This window comes from Salmo salar, unplaced genomic scaffold (genome assembly GCF_965601325.2).
Source record: "Salmo salar unplaced genomic scaffold, fSalSal1 ptg000293l, whole genome shotgun sequence".
In the NCBI taxonomy this organism is placed as follows: domain Eukaryota; kingdom Metazoa; phylum Chordata; class Actinopteri; order Salmoniformes; family Salmonidae; genus Salmo; species Salmo salar.
Window position 1 is genome coordinate 2,325,001 of NW_027675346.1, and position 5,000 is coordinate 2,330,000.

At 41.5% G+C, this 5,000-nt stretch overlaps 11 non-coding genes across 11 annotated transcripts; all 11 read left to right on the forward strand.

Moving 5' to 3' along the window:
* The first annotated feature begins 285 nt into the window (after positions 1 to 285).
* Positions 286 to 404, forward strand: LOC145870372 (5S ribosomal RNA). The gene has a single exon (XR_014386368.1). It is a non-coding gene; the product is annotated as a 5S ribosomal RNA (ribosomal RNA).
* A 409-nt stretch (positions 405 to 813) lies between these two features.
* LOC145869269 (5S ribosomal RNA) lies at positions 814 to 932 on the forward strand. Its single transcript, XR_014385265.1, has one exon. It is a non-coding gene; the product is annotated as a 5S ribosomal RNA (ribosomal RNA).
* A 139-nt stretch (positions 933 to 1,071) lies between these two features.
* On the forward strand, positions 1,072 to 1,190 carry LOC145869526 (5S ribosomal RNA). Its single transcript, XR_014385522.1, has one exon. It is a non-coding gene; the product is annotated as a 5S ribosomal RNA (ribosomal RNA).
* Positions 1,191 to 1,599: 409 nt separating this feature from the next.
* LOC145868885 (5S ribosomal RNA) lies at positions 1,600 to 1,718 on the forward strand. The gene has a single exon (XR_014384880.1). It is a non-coding gene; the product is annotated as a 5S ribosomal RNA (ribosomal RNA).
* A 409-nt stretch (positions 1,719 to 2,127) lies between these two features.
* Positions 2,128 to 2,246, forward strand: LOC145868224 (5S ribosomal RNA). Its single transcript, XR_014384218.1, has one exon. It is a non-coding gene; the product is annotated as a 5S ribosomal RNA (ribosomal RNA).
* Positions 2,247 to 2,385: 139 nt separating this feature from the next.
* LOC145868605 (5S ribosomal RNA) lies at positions 2,386 to 2,504 on the forward strand. The gene has a single exon (XR_014384601.1). It is a non-coding gene; the product is annotated as a 5S ribosomal RNA (ribosomal RNA).
* Positions 2,505 to 2,914: 410 nt separating this feature from the next.
* Positions 2,915 to 3,033, forward strand: LOC145868225 (5S ribosomal RNA). Its single transcript, XR_014384219.1, has one exon. It is a non-coding gene; the product is annotated as a 5S ribosomal RNA (ribosomal RNA).
* Positions 3,034 to 3,442: 409 nt separating this feature from the next.
* On the forward strand, positions 3,443 to 3,561 carry LOC145870122 (5S ribosomal RNA). The gene has a single exon (XR_014386118.1). It is a non-coding gene; the product is annotated as a 5S ribosomal RNA (ribosomal RNA).
* A 139-nt stretch (positions 3,562 to 3,700) lies between these two features.
* On the forward strand, positions 3,701 to 3,819 carry LOC145869527 (5S ribosomal RNA). Its single transcript, XR_014385523.1, has one exon. It is a non-coding gene; the product is annotated as a 5S ribosomal RNA (ribosomal RNA).
* A 410-nt stretch (positions 3,820 to 4,229) lies between these two features.
* Positions 4,230 to 4,348, forward strand: LOC145869270 (5S ribosomal RNA). The gene has a single exon (XR_014385266.1). It is a non-coding gene; the product is annotated as a 5S ribosomal RNA (ribosomal RNA).
* A 139-nt stretch (positions 4,349 to 4,487) lies between these two features.
* Positions 4,488 to 4,606, forward strand: LOC145869529 (5S ribosomal RNA). Its single transcript, XR_014385525.1, has one exon. It is a non-coding gene; the product is annotated as a 5S ribosomal RNA (ribosomal RNA).
* The last annotated feature ends 394 nt before the right edge of the window (positions 4,607 to 5,000 follow it).

Sequence of the window (5,000 nt, forward strand, 5' to 3'; positions counted from 1 at the left end):
TTTCAATTAGCATCTGCCTTGTATTTATGAGACAAACAAGAATATTGTTGCTGAATGCAGCTTGTGTGTGCTTTGTGCTCCTTGGCCCTGTTCAAATGATGAAAGGAAATAAAGTTTGTATTTTATCCAACTACCTGTGCTAAAAAGTGATGGGAACAGTGTTTGTAATTTCTTCTACTTTTTCAGTGACACAAAGTTCAAGCTGCTTATCTAATTGGTGAAAATGCAATGTCTGTTTATCACACTCACTTTGACTATATATGTTGTAGCAAGAGATTGTTTCTCGCTTACTTCCATATCAGCCTGGGTACGCCCGATCTCGTCTGATCTCGGAAGCTAAGCAGGGTCGGGCCTGGTTAGTACTTGGATGGGAGACCGCCTGGGAATACCAGGTGCTGTAAGCATTTTGTCCACGAGGGTGTGCTCTTGCACTATTTCATCAGCAACACTGCCTTGTAGTAAGCATTTAATGATGAATTGACTAAATGCAGCTTCCTGCCTTTTTAATAGGATCAAATTTCCTTGTGTTTTCAATTAGCATCTGCCTTGTATTTATAAGACAAACAAGAATATTGTTGCTGAATGCAGCTTGTGTGTGCTTTGTGCTCCTTGGCCCTGTTCAAATGATGAAAGGAAATAAAGTTTGTATTTTATCCAACTACCTGTGCTAAAAAGTGATGGGAACAGTTTTTTTAATTTCTTCAATTTTTCCAGTGACACAAAGTTCAAGCTGCTTATCTAATTGTTGAAAATGCAATGTCTGTTTATCACACTCACTTTGACTATATATGTTGTAGCAAGAGATTGTTTCTCGCTTACGGCCATACCAGCCTGGGTATGCCCGATCTCGTCTGATCTCGGAAGCTAAGCAGGGTCGGGCCTGGTTAGTACTTGGATGGGAGACCGCCTGGAAATACCAGGTGCTGTAAGCATTTTGTCCACGAGGGTGTGCTCTTGCACTATTTCATCAGCAACACTGCCTTGTAGTAAGCATTTAATGATGAATTGACTAAATGTCTGTTTTATCAGACTCACTTTGACTATATATGTTGTAGCAAGAGATTGTTTCTCGCTTACGGCCATATCAGCCTGGGTACGCCCGATCTCGTCTGATCTCGGAAGCTAAGCAGGGTCGGGCCTGGTTAGTACTTGGATGGGAGACCGCCTGGAAATACCAGGTGCTGTAAGCATTTTGTCCACGAGGGTGTGCTCTTGCACTATTTCATCAGCAACACTGCGTTGTAGTAAGCATTTAATGATGAATTGACTAAATGCAGCTTCCTGCCTTTTTAATAGGATCAAATTTCCTTGTGTTTTCAATTAGCATCTGCCTTGTATTTATGAGACAAACAAGAATATTGTTGCTGAATGCAGCTTGTGTGTGCTTTGTGCTCCTTGGCCCTGTTCAAATGATGAAAGGAAATAAAGTTTGTATTTTATCCAACTACCTGTGCTAAAAAGTGATGGGAACAGTGTTTGTAATTTCTTCTACTTTTTCAGTGACACAAAGTTCAAGCTGCTTATCTAATTGGTGAAAATGCAATGTCTGTTTATCACACTCACTTTGACTATATATGTTGTAGCAAGAGATTGTTTCTCGCTTACGGCCATATCAGCCTGGGTACGCCCGATCTCGTCTGATCTCGGAAGCTAAGCAGGGTCGGGCCTGGTTAGTACTTGGATGGGAGACCGACTGGGAATACCAGGTGCTGTAAGCATTTTGTCCACGAGGGTGTGCTCTTGCACTATTTCATCAGCAACACTGCCTTGTAGTAAGCATTTAATGATGAATTGACTAAATGCAGCTTCCTGCCTTTTTAATAGGATCAAATTTCCTTGTGTTTTCAATTAGCATCTGCCTTGTATTTATAAGACAAACAAGAATATTGTTGCTGAATGCAGCTTGTGTGTGCTTTGTGCTCCTTGGCCCTGTTCAAATGATGAAAGGAAATAAAGTTTGTATTTTATCCAACTACCTGTGCTAAAAAGTGATGGGAACAGTGTTTGTAATTTCTTCTACTTTTTCAGTGACACAAAGTTCAAGCTGCTTATCTAATTGTTGAAAATGCAATGTCTGTTTATCACACTCACTTTGACTATATATGTTGTAGCAAGAGATTGTTTCTCGCTTACGGCCATACCAGCCTGGGTACGCCCGATCTCGTCTGATCTCGGAAGCTAAGCAGGGTCGGGCCTGGTTAGTACTTGGATGGGAGACCGCCTGGAAATACCAGGTGCTGTAAGCATTTTGTCCACGAGGGTGTGCTCTTGCACTATTTCATCAGCAACACTGCCTTGTAGTAAGCATTTAATGATGAATTGACTAAATGTCTGTTTTATCAGACTCACTTTGACTATATATGTTGTAGCAAGAGATTGTTTCTCGCTTACGGCCATACCAGCCTGGGTACGCCCGATCTCGTCTGATCTCGGAAGCTAAGCAGGGTCGGGCCTGGTTAGTACTTGGATGGGAGACCGCCTGGGAATACCATGTGCTGTAAGCATTTTGTCCACGAGGGTGTGCTCTTGCACTATTTCATCAGCAACACTGCGTTGTAGTAAGCATTTAATGATGAATTGACTAAATGCAGCTTCCTGCCTTTTTAATAGGATCAAATTTCCTGGATGTTTTCAATTAGCATCTGCCTTGTATTTATGAGACAAACAAGAATATTGTTGGTGAATGCAGCTTGTGTGTGCTTTGTGCTCCTTGGCCCTGTTCAAATGATGAAAGGAAATAAAGTTTGTATTTTATCCAACTACCTGTGCTAAAAAGTGATGGGAACAGTGTTTGTAATTTCTTCTACTTTTTCAGTGACACAAAGTTCAAGCTGCTTATCTAATTGTTGAAAATGCAATGTCTGTTTATCACACTCACTTTGACTATATATGTTGTAGCAAGAGATTGTTTCTCGCTTACGGCCATACCAGCCTGGGTACGCCCGATCTCGTCTGATCTCGGAAGCTAAGCAGGGTCGGGCCTGGTTAGTACTTGGATGGGAGACCGCCTGGAAATACCAGGTGCTGTAAGCATTTTGTCCACGAGGGTGTGCTCTTGCACTATTTCATCAGCAACACTGCCTTGTAGTAAGCATTTAATGATGAATTGACTAAATGCAGCTTCCTGCCTTTTTAATAGGATCAAATTTCCTTGTGTTTTCAATTAGCATCTGCCTTGTATTTATAAGACAAACAAGAATATTGTTGCTGAATGCAGCTTGTGTGTGCTTTGTGCTCCTTGGCCCTGTTCAAATGATGAAAGGAAATAAAGTTTGTATTTTATCCAACTACCTGTGCTAAAAAGTGATGGGAACAGTTTTTTTAATTTCTTCAATTTTTCCAGTGACACAAAGTTCAAGCTGCTTATCTAATTGTTGAAAATGCAATGTCTGTTTATCACACTCACTTTAACTATATATGTTGTAGCAAGAGATTGTTTCTCGCTTACGGCCATACCAGCCTGGGTATGCCCGATCTCGTCTGATCTCGGAAGCTAAGCAGGGTCGGGCCTGGTTAGTACTTGGATGGGAGACCGCCTGGAAATACCAGGTGCTGTTAGCATTTTGTCCACGATGGTGTGCTCTTGCACTATTTCATCAGCAACACTGCCTTGTAGTAAGCATTTAATGATGAATTGACTAAATGTCTGTTTTATCAGACTCACTTTGACTATATATGTTGTAGCAAGAGATTGTTTCTCGCTTACGGCCATATCAGCCTGGGTACGCCCGATCTCGTCTGATCTCGGAAGCTAAGCAGGGTCGGGCCTGGTTAGTACTTGGATGGGAGACCGCCTGGAAATACCAGGTGCTGTAAGCATTTTGTCCACGAGGGTGTGCTCTTGCACTATTTCATCAGCAACACTGCGTTGTAGTAAGCATTTAATGATGAATTGACTAAATGCAGCTTCCTGCCTTTTTAATAGGATCAAATTTCCTGGATGTTTTCAATTAGCATCTGCCTTGTATTTATGAGACAAACAAGAATATTGTTGGTGAATGCAGCTTGTGTGTGCTTTGTGCTCCTTGGCCCTGTTCAAATGATGAAAGGAAATAAAGTTTGTATTTTATCCAACTACCTGTGCTAAAAAGTGATGGGAACAGTGTTTGTAATTTCTTCTACTTTTTCAGTGACACAAAGTTCAAGCTGCTTATCTAATTGTTGAAAATGCAATGTCTGTTTATCACACTCACTTTGACTATATATGTTGTAGCAAGAGATTGTTTCTCGCTTACGGCCATACCAGCCTGGGTATGCCCGATCTCGTCTGATCTCGGAAGCTAAGCAGGGTCGGGCCTGGTTAGTACTTGGATGGGAGACCGCCTGGAAATACCAGGTGCTGTAAGCATTTTGTCCACGAGGGTGTGCTCTTGCACTATTTCATCAGCAACACTGCCTTGTAGTAAGCATTTAATGATGAATTGACTAAATGTCTGTTTTATCAGACTCACTTTGACTATATATGTTGTAGCAAGAGATTGTTTCTCGCTTACGGCCATATCAGCCTGGGTACGCCCGATCTCGTCTGATCTCGGAAGCTAAGCAGGGTCGGGCCTGGTTAGTACTTGGATGGGAGACCGCCTGGAAATACCAGGTGCTGTAAGCATTTTGTCCACGAGGGTGTGCTCTTGCACTATTTCATCAGCAACACTGCGTTGTAGTAAGCATTTAATGATGAATTGACTAAATGCAGCTTCCTGCCTTTTTAATAGGATCAAATTTCCTTGTGTTTTCAATTAGCATCTGCCTTGTATTTATGAGACAAACAAGAATATTGTTGCTGAATGCAGCTTGTGTGTGCTTTGTGCTCCTTGGCCCTGTTCAAATGATGAAAGGAAATAAAGTTTGTATTTTATCCAACTACCTGTGCTAAAAAGTGATGGGAACAGTGTTTGTAATTTCTTCTACTTTTTCAGTGACACAAAGTTCAAGCTGCTTATCTAATTGGTGAAAATGCAATGTCTGTTTATCACACTCACTTTGACTATATATGTTGTAGC